The sequence below is a fragment of the Papaver somniferum genome, chromosome 8, assembly GCF_003573695.1.
Source record: "Papaver somniferum cultivar HN1 chromosome 8, ASM357369v1, whole genome shotgun sequence".
Lineage (NCBI taxonomy): Eukaryota > Viridiplantae > Streptophyta > Magnoliopsida > Ranunculales > Papaveraceae > Papaver > Papaver somniferum.
The window spans coordinates 73,604,992-73,619,025 of NC_039365.1; positions in this window are offsets into that span (position 1 = coordinate 73,604,992).

Below are 14,034 nucleotides of genomic sequence, written 5' to 3' on the forward strand. Positions count from 1 at the left end.
GTTAAACATGAACATTTTTCTGACATCCATGGATTCACAGCTATCCATAAAGTGTCACATAATTTTTCTGATTAACAACTACACAAAAACAAATGTGCTCATGTTTTATTGTGCCTTTCCCATCCAAGTTTATGAGCACGAAAAGGGATGAGAATGCACAATTTTGATACATCTAAGTTGCATCGGAGTAAGCTTTTTCCAGCTTACGGTGAATATCAGAAACATAGTTCATGTTTCTCTTCGGGTATTTCTTCCCAAAATAATTTTTCCCAAGACGATGATCTTTTCTAACTCTAGAGATATGATCATGAGGAGAAACTGTATTAATGTGAGAATTTTCAGAGATAGATAAATCTCCCTTAATTCTTTCAATGATATTTTCATAAGATTTTCTCATTCTAAGGACTTCCTTATTTTCCACATTAGTGTGATTGTCTGAAACAACTATCGGAAATTCCCGATTGTTTCTTTTGGCAGAGATTCTCTATTTGCCTTCCTTCGGGAGTCGTTCTTCATCAAAACTAGACTTGTTTCGATATAGGTGAGGAGGAATTTTTTTCTAGAAGCGATTATCAACTCTTTCCTCGGAGTATTTTGAGTTGATCTTATCGGGATGTGGTATAATCTATCTTACTACTGAGGAATGGTCTTTCAGTTTTTTATGACAAGAAACTTCCTTCAAAGATTTTACCACTATAAGTTTCCAGTCAAGTGACTGAAAATTGTATTCCTTAAGATCACCATCACGAAATCGGTTCAAAGTTTCCTCTGGACAAGATTTCGTTTGATCATCAGTAGATCTAGAAGCTGGTTTCTCATCCTCTTCTAACTTGATGTAGTTAGGCAAACTACCATCATCTTGATTTGTTTCAAATGTGATTAAACCAGTTTTATCATAGTCTGTAGAAGTCGAGCAAGGACTTTCAGTTTCCTGATCAGAAGAAATCACAACAGCATCATTAGTTAGAATCATAGGACGTGTCTCTTTATTTGTAAAAGATTTACCAAGAGCCTCTAGTTTGACAGTCAGATCCATTTTCTCTTTGGCTAGACAATTCAGTTGAATGTATTTTTCTCAGATCTCCTGTTTAAAAAGATTTGACTTTGTCTTTAGAATAAGTACTTTAGAAGACAGAGATTGTATAGGCTTTAGGAGTTTTACCAACTCTTTGTCAACATCTTCTCTTTCATCAGAGATAGACATAGATGTTCTCGTAACTCCTGGATCATGAGTCAAAGAAGTAGTAACATCTTCAACCTTTGAGTAGTCATACTCTTGCATAACGTTAACTGAATCGGATATAGATTCAATTTCTTATAGGTTGTATAGCACCAAACACAGATTGTTAGATCTTTTCGTGTTTGCCTGCCCTGATACCAATTGAAAAGACGAGGGTACCTAAATATACCTCAATCTAAAAAATTTCCTACTTATAAGTCCTTTCTCCGAAAATGATTGTCAATGGACTGAGTCGAGGCAATGCAACTAATCGGTTCACACTTCATATGATCGTCTATGGATACGAGATCGAGACAATACAACAAAGAAGTATGTTTACTTGATAAAAAGGTTAGGACTTAACCAAACACAATAGGATTCACTTATCAAGTAAATAGGAATTAACGTTTGTGTAATTTACGTTAAATTATAATAAAGACAATTATAATTGCGGAAAATAAAAGCAAATGACACAGCAAGATTTTGTTAACGAGGAAAACCGCTAATGCAGAAAAACCCCGGAACCTTGTCCAAAATTGAATACTCTCAGGATTAAGCCGCTACACAAAATTACACCTAACTTCGCATAGTTGAGACCAAGCAACTAAACTTATAGTTCACCTAGTTCCGTCTGTATTCCCACGCCTCCAACTTATAAATAAGTCACGTATTCATATTCCAAACAGTAAAGGAACAACAAATATGTTTGGTATCAACTCTCTTCAACCAAGTGATATGAGTCAGACAAAGGCTCTTCTGTTTATCTTAAGATAAACTCCTTCGCCGGGTCCTTAGATCTATCTTATGTTCAATTACCAAAGTAATCGTTAAGATTTTGTGATCAACACTCTTAATCCAAAGAATTGTGTTGATGCCGATCTACTTAATTAATCAATCCAATTCTATCACAAGGATAAAACCGATTATTAATTGGATCCTCTTTTTACCGAAACAGGTATTGGGCACACCAAAGATTATGAACCCATAAATCAGAAATCTTCAATATCTTCTTCGTCTTCAAATCTTCTTAGATCTTCAATAAACACCTGCACACAATCACTTGAATCTCTTGTGATCAATCACGCACAGAACGGAGTTTGTTAACAATGGATTATCACAAGATCGTCTTTAGAACTATAAACAGTCTAAAGATCCATGTCGAAACTCTGAACTAGTTTGAGTGAATCTTATATCAGAAGAGAAGATCCTCAATCATAAACAAACTAGGTGCAATCAAAGTTCAACCTCCGTTAGTCAATCAAATCAATGAAAACAAAAGATAAACCGCAATTATCTAGTTTTTCACCAACGGTACTAATAGAGCTTCTCAATCCCAAAGAAGACTTTAAACTGAGTGACCGTAAGAGATTTCTCCTAATCAGGTTACTCACCTCTCCGAATAGGCGGCTTCACTAGTAGCAGCACAACAAGAGGTAGTTTGCTGTTACGAAGGATTAGTTTGCTAGAAATGCAAACTTAAAGTATTTATAGACTAGGAAGTTTGGACACCAAGGAATTTACAAAACCGAAAATATTCTCAAGATATTCATTAAAGCACAAATTCGGTTTTCATAATTCCTGGAAATGCTCTATCCAAAAATAATGATCGAAATCTCTCAGAAGATCTTTAATTTGTAAATGCACATTACTAATTATTATTTTCCTAAAAATGAAATTAATAACCTTAGTTAAAAGATTCTTAACTTATTTATGTTTCGATCTTGGGATTCTCTTCCATTAGCTATTCATGAATAACTTTGAAAAATTAAATAATAAACATTCACAGCACGTGTTCAAAGTATGTCGACATCCTAACTTTGTAAGTTCTCTTTCATACTTACAACCTTGAAACCGATTTGCCACACTTCCAAACAAGTTTAGAATTGGTTCATCCGACTTTCAAGAACTACGTGATTGATCAAATAATATTCAATCACAAATCATGGGTTTAACGGTTCTACCAAAACAAGTTTCGGTTCTACCTTCATGTGAGTACTGTGCATAGTCACACAAGCTTTCCAAAATTCGGTTGACTAGGTACTAGGATTGGTTGCCCCCATATATATGGTATCTAACTTGAATGTGTTGCACATGTCCATAGGATCGGTTCCCCTCTTCCTAAAAACGTGTTGCACATGTCCATAGGATCGGTTCCCCTTTCTGCTATAAACCTGTTGCACCTCATACAAGGATCGTTTCCCCTTTGTGATGTACTGTACCTCTTACTAGTATCAGTTCCCTTTTTCCCATTTTTGTTCAGATATAAAATCACAAACCCGATCATACCATCTTAGATGATTACTTAAGATCGGTTTCACTAATAAAAGTCATACCAATACATAAGTCAGGCCTTTGTGAATAGTTTTACCAAGAACAAAACAAGTCATGAACGGTTCTACTAATCACACGTCTTGGTTTTTCATAAGATAAGCAATGAATAACAAAACTAATAACACCTGGCAATTTCCTTTTCGATTCACAAACCAAGTTCATGAATTTACTTCCTTAGAACACATGAAAACATTGTTCCCTAGGATGAAATCCTAACCTCATACCCATACATAATCACAATAGCATTCAAATGATTATGGCGATGTCTCATATACAGAGTTTAATGGTTAAGCAATAAACCTCGTATTATATTCCTTAATACTATGTCTATCTAGAGTTCAAACATGCTTCGCAGTTTTGTTTTTAATATGCACGACTTGAAAGATACGTCAGGGAATGAAACAGTTCAAGTCAAATATCACTAACCTCAAGTGGAAAGATGATTGTTGTCGTTGTAGCTCCTTGCTTCTTCACATCTTCAAGTCTCTGCAATACTTGTATGTCTCATATCCTAATACTTTCAAGCTAACCTATACGAAGTTGACTCTAGTACATAATCAAGCGACTCTTAACATGAGTTTTGATTCACTAAAATATGACAACCAAACTTGACATACCAATGCTTGGTGGGTTCAACCGAGCTATTCTCTAACATGTATAATGATTGTTCGGTTTGGCAAGTAGACCAAAGAACTAAAGCAATTTGATATTCACTTAAACACCTAAGAATTTAATAATGATGCACACACATAAGTGTTTAAGTGATCAATGAAATATTATAAGTGTTTGAGAGAGTTCTAGCAATGCTAAACATATTTAAAAAAATAAGTCTTTGAGCATGTTCTAAAATCTCAAAATGGGACTGTTAGTAGAATGGTTCGTGAACCTCTAGAATTTTTCACGAGTCAGGGTGCAACGGTTCGTGAACCCTCCAGCCCTACAAGACTACTTAACTCGTTGACCATGGTTCGTGAGCCGGGTTCGTCAACTGCTAGCTTATAATACCAACTTTCAAAATTCAGTTCATAACGGTACGTGAACTGTTCCTATCTAAACTTGCAGTTTGCGAACTGGTTCGCTAACCCTCCTGTATTTTAGAAACTCAGAGATCTATGGTTTTTGAACTGGTCGCCAACCTACGCTGAGTAGAAATATCGGATAGTATAAGATTTCTATCTTATGATTTTTGAAACATTCCCGCATGATAAAATCATTAGCGTGGGAAATTTTCAATTGATCTACAGATTAATTCACATAATAAATTGTTTAAAACTAATATTATTTAAGATCGTTGAACATGTTTGCTTAGATTCATATTTTGAGATTTTTAAAAAGACAAGATTGACTCGAAACTTCTTATTTGTAAATATACTCGAAGTTATACGACATCGTCTCAAAAAGATATAATGATAAGATAGTGAGTAAAATAGAATGGTTCAATCTTGACATACCTGATATACAAGTTCTCCAAATGTCTTCAGTCTTCAATGGTGATGTATGATACTACCAAATTCTAACCTAGTCCAAGGATTGACTTTAGTAGACTATAAATTAAAATATAATTTTGATCATCTAACTTTGGCAACAATCTTGAGATAACGAAACTTGTGGGTTCAACCGAGCATTGCTATAAAAATCTCCCTCTTTATATATTTTAGTGACAAAACTATTCAATAAATAACAATCTCTCTCTTTGTACATTTCATCTCAATCCATTATGCTTGATTTCCTTGGTTCTGCAACTAGCGTCTTGAATTCTTCATACTTTAAGTTCTTCTATGGTTCTGCATGTGTTTGTTCAACACCTTTGTTGTTGAAGATCCATAGCGATAACAGCTTATCATAATACTCAAAAAGAGCTTTACTAGAATGCGGTAATCACACTCTACTCGTCGGTTGTTATACACAAACATAGTATTGTTACCTTCCTCAAAGTTCAATTGCACCATAACTTCGAAAAAATACTAAAGTGATATGTTATCCACCTTAGTCAATACTTAATCCTTTTGTAAAATAGGTAAAACCTATAGATAATAATCCACCTCCCCTTACATGATGCTCCGAAAAGCCATATGTAATGTAGTAAGGTACTACTTAATAATTCTCCCCCTTTTTTGTCAACAAAATTGGCAAAAGCGAAAAATCGGGATCAAAATGAATTAATCAAAAAAGTATTCAAGACTAGAGAACACATACCAATATTTAGTTTAGACAATTTCACTAAGTAAACTCGTTTCGCGTCAAGGAGATATAAAGGTACAAGAATCTCCTACAATTCCACATCCGCTCTCCCCACAAATATATTACCATTATGCACAATTTCAAAACAACTCTCTCCAATTTGATGTCATTCCCGAAAGAACAACACGAGCGACCTTAAATCTAATCACAACAGAAGGATTTCCTTGTACATACAAATTTACTCGCCAGTTAAAAACAAAGTAAACAAGTATCCAAATATTTTTCTCTCTTCTCGCCAGTTACGAACAAAGAAGTTAAAAATAGCGATCTTAATGTTAGAGGCACTAACATACAATATTTTCTTGGGAAAAATAATCACCAACAAAAACTATTCTCTATGCCAGTTGAACAAGAGAACAATTAGTGCGATATGACTCAACATGAGAATTATAACTATTTTATCCATGTACGAAAGTACATATTAAAGTTCACCACTTATCCCATGCAGGTGACGCATTCAAGGAAGTAAGTCGGTCCCTAAAGAACATCTAACGGAATCCTGTAGCAGTTTATTCACAAAAGTGTAATCGTGGAGCGATCAAAACTGCCATTCTCAAAATAGTTTACTTCTTTTCTGCAAGAGTTAAGCGCTTAACCTGTGAGAAAATATGAGATACATGTTCTAATCACAAGAATATGATAGCAACGAACAAATTTCACAAAATAAGAAATATATATATATATATATATATATATATATATATATATATATAATCCATGAAGATTAGGTATTGCAAGTCATCTTCCAAAACAAAATTTATTAAATAAAATTTAAATATACAAGATGACAGTATTTGGAATAACTAATGTAACACATTAGAACTACTCCAAAAGCTAGTTATCCTACTTGAACAATAAGAATAAAATTCCTACAAGGAGTTAACTAGTAAAAAAGAAAAGAAACATCAAATTAGATGTAGTCTTTCACCAAAGTCTTCAGGGAAGCAGGATCTTCAGAAGCCTTTTTCAAATCTAAATTTAGGAGAAGAGAGTTGATCAAACACAACTTCAAAATCTCTCATAAGATTTCCAACAAGATCAGCAGATATGGTGATCATAAAATTCATTGATTTCTTCAGAATCATCTTTTCGTTTCTCTTTCCTCATTCCTTAGCACAATTCTTAATGCAAGAAGCATCCATGTCTTTTCAGTTTCAAGAGAGAGAGAAAATGCATACAGAAACCCTTGGAAGGAGAGTCCTTCACAAAAACAAGCTCTTGGTTAGCAAGTAATCAAGAGACTACTTGTAGGTTCGGTAACCAATCTAAGAAAAACTTGTTTATAATTAAAGACTTCTAACAAACCTGGACCTACATGAAACGGTTCGTGACCAAGTGACAAATACATGAAACACAAAGAAAGTTAGTGAAGAAAACATCTGGAAGATTTCAACAAGATCTTTTTTCCAACATGGACTAAGATTGTATACATTTTTTCGACAGTTTAAAATACTAAAACTCATCCGCGAAGGAATTTCTTCCTTTCAGCTACTGTGCATTCTTCACATAGACTAGAGAAATCACATGACAGTAGGATTAGGTTATGCTGCGATAAGCACCTTTTAGCTTATCCAAGGAAACTAAATCCTTAGCCTCAATATTTTGTTTAGTATCTAACCACTCCTTGATATTGGTCTTAAAGGTAGTTATACAAGAGAGAGAAGAAGAACTATTACCTGAAACCACTCCACACTTTGCTCTTTTTATGCACCGTCTTTGTCTGTTAATAAGATATCTAAGATTAGAAATTCTTTTGTCAATGTTAGTATGGATAAAAAATTTGTTGAAGTGTGAATCAGTGTCTCTGTGAGAATATGATGAGGTATTCTTCAAAAGAGTTCATGATTTGAAGTTATCCTTTTTAATCTCACTAGCCTTGAGAGTAGCAACACAATTGATGATATGTTGCAGCATCTTTTTAAAATAGAAAATCTTGTACTCCCAAGTTATAAGGAACAATCCTTTGAACGATAATGTCTTTTAGATTTATCATGTTAACCATTCTTTCTTTTGGATTGTTTGAAGCACTTTTTCAATAGATGTCCCTTTTTACTACAACCATAACAAGTTTTCTGAGTTCTTATGGGATCAGTCTTAACCCTATTGGGTGGCATAGTAACAGATTTGAAGAATATTGACCTTTCTCAAGAAATTCAGAATCCAGAGAAATGACACTTTCTTCCATTTTTATATAAAAGCATTACTTAGAATCTTATACAAAATCATAACGTGATTTAAATAGAGATATATATTTCCCCATTTCTTCAATGTTCTCAACTTCATTACTTTCTTCTAGTATTTTATTGAGAAGATCATTACTTCGTTCTTTCTATTAAAGCATTTTCTCAAAAAGACTAATTCTGTTTGTTAGAGAATTTCTCGGTTGAACTCACAAGTGTTTCTATCTAAAGCTTGTTGTCAAATTTAAATGTCAAAAGTATATCTTGATTTCTAGTCTACAATTAGTTAAATCTCGAACTAGGATAGAAATATAGTTGAGAAACAAAGAATTACAGCAGTCATCATTGAGTTCTACCATTTGAGGCGAAGATCAACCAAATATTTTGGAGAACTTCGTCAATAAAATGTAAGTGAAGACTGAACCACCTATATCTCAAGTTATACTCACCTTCTATCATCTGAGACGGTGTCGCATAACTAATTAGACTATTATGCATAGAAAAGAATTTCGAGTCAAGTTTATCTTGATAATTTCTCGGAATATAATGGCTAAGATTAATGAGCATTTTTTCATACTTGATGAATTTCGGTTAAGGAAAATTTATTGTTTGAAATCAAAATCATGATTCAAGTTTATCATTCGGAAATAGCCTAGAACAGTGATATGTGTCATTGATAATATTCATGAATGTTTCAAATTGATTTAGAGAAATATATAACTACCATTGATTCGGATACAAGACAGTGGTATCAGTTTTACAGCGAAAACTGTTGTAAGTATGAACCCGTATTACATGTATTCGTACAAGTAGCGGAGTAGCTATATACATATCGACTTATATATTAGTGGTAAAATTATTCTTATGTATATCATATGAAAATTTGTGTGACTCGTGAACCAGATCGGTGTGCATACTCGTATGCAAACCATTCTTGAACTGTGGTTACGGAACCGGGGGTTAGTATCCAAACCGGTATGCAAGATAAAACAGTTTTGTGTTCTTGAAATCGGTGGCGTTTCCAAACAGGTACGCAAACCGATTCAATTATGTGAACTCCGGAACCTGTGACAGTATTTGAGTTTCCAAACCGGTACACAAATCTTAAAAGTTAGGTGAACTCTAGAACTTAGGTTTGGTGGAAAGTTTGCAAACTGATACGCAAACCTAAAAAGTTCTGTGAACTTCGGAACTCAGTTTTGGTTTAAAGTTTCCAACCGGTTGCAAACTGTGACTGAACCGACTCATGAACTACTATGTATTTGTACTCGTACATCTAAAATTCATGTCGATCATATGTTCAAGTGTGTTTAAATTATTTCTTCAAGATAATTAACATTTGATTAATTATCTATAAATACTAGAATTAATTGATCACATGTTTGTTACTCAAAGTTAATATCTTATGTGTTCATGAAAATGAAGATTAAGCTTTTCAGTTCAAACCGGCTAATTTCGGCTAACCATGTTAAACATAGTCTTTGTACGCGGTTCGGTTACGGTCTCACCTAACCAGAGTGTAAATCTTGTTTATGTAAATCATATTCAAAGTTTCATCCAACGGTGAATATTGTTTGGTTGGTTCCAACTTAAACCTAAAGCAACGTATGCTTTGAATGTCTACAAAAAGGGAACTCAAGCAACTAGGATATTTGAATCCTGACACTACTTTTTGGTGTGTCTTAGTTGTATCTAGAGTCTCCCTCTCCATAAACCCTTTTAGGGTTTAGCGACTATAAAGACTTCATTGGGATTCGTGAATCCAGGTCCAGTTATCTTTCCTTGATAACTTGAGTATCCTGATCTTGATTATTTGTAGAGCTCGCTCCATCTATCAAGATAGATAGTGATCAACAAGGTTCTCTCTGTATCAGACTTTGTTGATTCCACAAGTTTTATACTTGTGAGGTGAATAATAATCTAGGTTGCACTTCGGGTTGCATAAGTCCAGATTTTGAGGATAGCTAGACTTTTGTCAAATTGTTATCGATTTCCATCACCTTGATCTTACGTTTGATTTTGATCATCAGGAAATCAATTATATAGGATCAATCTGTGGGAGGCAGATTTAGTTTAAAATCTTCAACTGAGTTGAAGCAACTCTTAGTTGGTGTGACGTCATCTAAGGGAATCAATTGCGCAGAGTCCTGTTGGGATTCAAGAGGCGTAAGGAGAGCGACTGTACCTTGGATACCTTTTAGGGCTCAACTATATTCCAGTTCGAAGTTAATTTGTAATAAGCTAGTGTCTGCAGCGGCTTAATACAGTTTGGTGTTCAATCTGGATTAGGTCCCGGGGTTTTCCTGCACTTGCGTTTTCCTCGTTAACAAAACTTCTGGTGTATTTATTTTTCCGCATTATATTGTTTATCTTTATAACTGAAATATCATAGGTTGTGCGTTGATCAATCATAGTAGAGACATCCGACCTAGTTTGTTGGATATGACTTGATTGATTCTTGGACATTGGTCTTTGGTACCATCCAAGTTTCTCCTTGTGATTAGGTTCACGTATTCAATTCTGTAAACGTTCTAATCACAAGAGATGGAGATATAACTCTAGATATTATTCCTTGATTTAGTTTAACTCTCGGAGTTGTATTGAGTTTGTCCATACAGATTTCTTAAGAAAAAGGTGGCGGTGTATTTTGGCACCCCACGCGTTTTCAGTTGGTATCAGAACAGGCAAACACGTTAAGACCTAATAAGTATGTGTTTGAAGCAGTCTGACTATATGGACATGAGTGCAATCTCGATAAATGTACCTCCAGCATTTGATGTCTCAAATTACTTATAGTGGAAAATTGCTAAGCGTTGCTTCTTACAAGCTCGTGATTTTGATACATGGAAACTTGTAATTATTGGATACAACGCGCCAACAGTATTGTAGACGGAGCTACTGTTGCGAAGCCATTGATACAATATAGTGAATCTGAGATAAGTGCTGCAAAGCATAATTCAGACGGGTTAAACGCTATTATCCACGCCATAATCCCGGATCTTCAGCACCATGTGACTTTGTGCACTAAGTCAAAAGATGCTTGGGATATCTTAGAAACCTTATTTGGAGGAGATACCTCATAGAAAGAAGCTAGGCTTCAAAACCTAAATTCTGACTGATAAAATATTCGAATAGCTGATGAAGAATCGGTTGAGGAATTTAATCAAAAGGTGTCTGGAATTGTTAATGCATGTTGTGCGTTAGGGAAAACTATTCCCCAAATGGACATTGTGATGAAAATTCTCTGATCTCTACCTGCAAGATACGAGTCTAAGAAACATGCCATCATGGAAGGAAAAATAACCTTGATACACTTTCTAGAAATACTCTTGCAGGAAAGTTTAAAATCTTTGATCTAGAACTCAGTAAAATAGACTGTCATGTTATTTCAAAAAGAAATACTATGGACAAATCTCTAAGTCTTAAACAGATTGTTAATACAGATGAGAATATCCTTAATTGTACTCTGTCACTGTTTATCAACAGTTGAAGAAAAATTTTAGACAGAAAAAAAAATCGTAAAAAATCATCAAACAAGAATAAGGATAAAAAGGTTCAATTAGATAAAGATTCTCAAATATGTAATGCCTTGGTCATGGTCATCATGTGTGTGTGTGTCCCTACAAGGATTATTCTGAAGAAACTAAAGCTTGGATGGCTACCTTAGACTATTTGTTAGAGCACTGCTCGGTCAAACTCGCAAGCGTTGATATCTCAAGCTTGTTTGTCAAGTTTAGGTGATTAAAACTATAAGTCCTGATTTCTAGTCTACTTATAGCTATGTCTCGGACTAAGATATATAGAATGTTTAGTTGAGCTTTAGACTTCACGGCGTTCATCGATTGAAAACGAAAATCTACTGAGGAGAGCTTGGAGAAACTTCATCAACAAAAGGTATGTGGAGACTAGAACTTATCTATTACTCAGAATTTTATTCTATTCTATCTCCTATTGAGACTAAGTCGTATAGCTATATAGACTTTTACATTATACACATTTGATATTTTGAGCTGAGTTTATCTCGTTTATATTTTTCTCGAAATATGTGTTGGAAGCTTTTTGATTTTTCTACATTCATCATTATTCTTGAAGAGTTTAGTTGGAAACAATTTATTTGTTGGAAACTAAATAATAAGTCAAAAGATGATCATGTGACAATTGCCTTGAAACATCTTACATGATTTGTGTGAGACAGTCATTTGATGTCGACTCGGAATGTTTCGTATTAATCATTCGATCACTTGAAAATTATTTATAAGTTAATAGTTTATGTGAGACATCTATTTTCGTCTTATAAGGTTGTTTCAATGATTGAAATGGGAGTTTAGAACAATTAACCATTGTCTGGAAATAGCACAGTATGCATACCAGCGTGCAAACTGTTGTGGTATGATTCAGGTCCGGAAACCAAGTTTGCATACCAGTATGCGGACATTTTGAACTGTTAAAGTCCGGGAACCAATTTTGCTTACCAGTATGCGAACGATTCTACCTGAGTTAGGTATGGGACAACAGTATGCGGTTGTAAAGTGTCGGACAAGACCAAAGTCCATAACTTAAGTTTGCGTACCCATTTACAAACTGAGTTGGTTTATGTTCTAAAATCGGTTAAATATGATTTCATACTCATGAAAAAATACATATATAAATTAAGAAATGCAATCTTTGCAAAACGTGGCTTAATGTTCATGAATTGATTCTCTTGAATCAACCCGATTTTGTTTCAATTGTGTCTTGTATGCTTCTACGAGAATATAAAAAATTGAACAACTCTATGAGTAACACAATTAGATTCATTTGATTATCATCTGATTTAGAAATGTTAGATGAATGTGGTTAATAAAAAAGTGTTCATATGGCTAACTTCGGTTAACTATTGTTGAGCCAACTCAATATACACGTTTAGGTATGGTTACCCATATCTAAATAAAGGTATGTTTCATTTGTGTTTAACAAGATAAGACCATCTAACAGTGGATAGATATTGCTTTGGTTTTAAGAAAAATTAGCTTGAATCTTAAATCAGGATTTCATCTAACAGTGAATATTGATTGCTTTGTTTCAAAGCTATCAAACCCTGATTTGAAGCCTTTATAAAGGAAAACTCTAGCAACTAGGAAATCCAATCCCCACACCTCCTGTGTGATACTATTTGCGTACTAGAGTCGATTCTCCTTTAACCTAGGTTTTTCCTAAAACCGTTATAGGTTAACGACTTAAAGACTTTATTGGGATTCTGAAGCCAGGCCCAACTATTTTCTCTGTAGTTGCGTATTATGATTTTGGTTGTTCTATCGTGTTGAGTACTATCTTCTCTAAGATTCACTCGAGATTTATCTCTGATAGGTAAGGTATAAAAAGTAATCACAAAGCTCTTCGTCTCATTCTTTGTGATTCCCTTATTACCCTCTAAACTACCTGGGTATGAAAGTAGGAAATCTGGGTTTATGAGGCTTCCCTATCCCATTGGATATGGACGAATTTTCCTTTATATAAGGTAGAGTTCCCGCATATGACGTGGTCTTATGCACAAAAATATGTAGTTTACTAATTTGTTCTCAAGCCTGCAAGAATTTCAAGGTCGAATGCATGGGTAGTGAAAACAAACCTAAAGGTTTTCAGACTATTTTCTAGTCAGAAATGTATAGTCTTCCCAAGACCTAATATCCTTCTCTTTTTTTTTTGAGGGTAACCAGTTATTTATATATATTGCTCAAGTGTTGGTTGCAATTCTGAAAAAGGTAACTCATATCCTGTCACTGAATACAATATGTTGGATGAAGATTAGGCAAGTGTATTCCTAACTAGTTGTTGTTGTCGGTGTTGTGTGGTGTAGTTGGTCTTTAACTGCGCTATTGGACTTTTTTATCCGCATCTTGATTCGCCTCCCTTAAAGTGTGTGTGATCTTGTATTTTGGGATACAAGTTCAAAATTGTTGTATTTCTTGTATCAGTTGTGTAAGATACCACAACTTTGGTCGACGTGATTGTAGGAGAGACACGAGTGCTTGAGAGTCTACCTCAAACCAGATTTGTGGCTAGTGGTGTTGATTTGTCGTTATT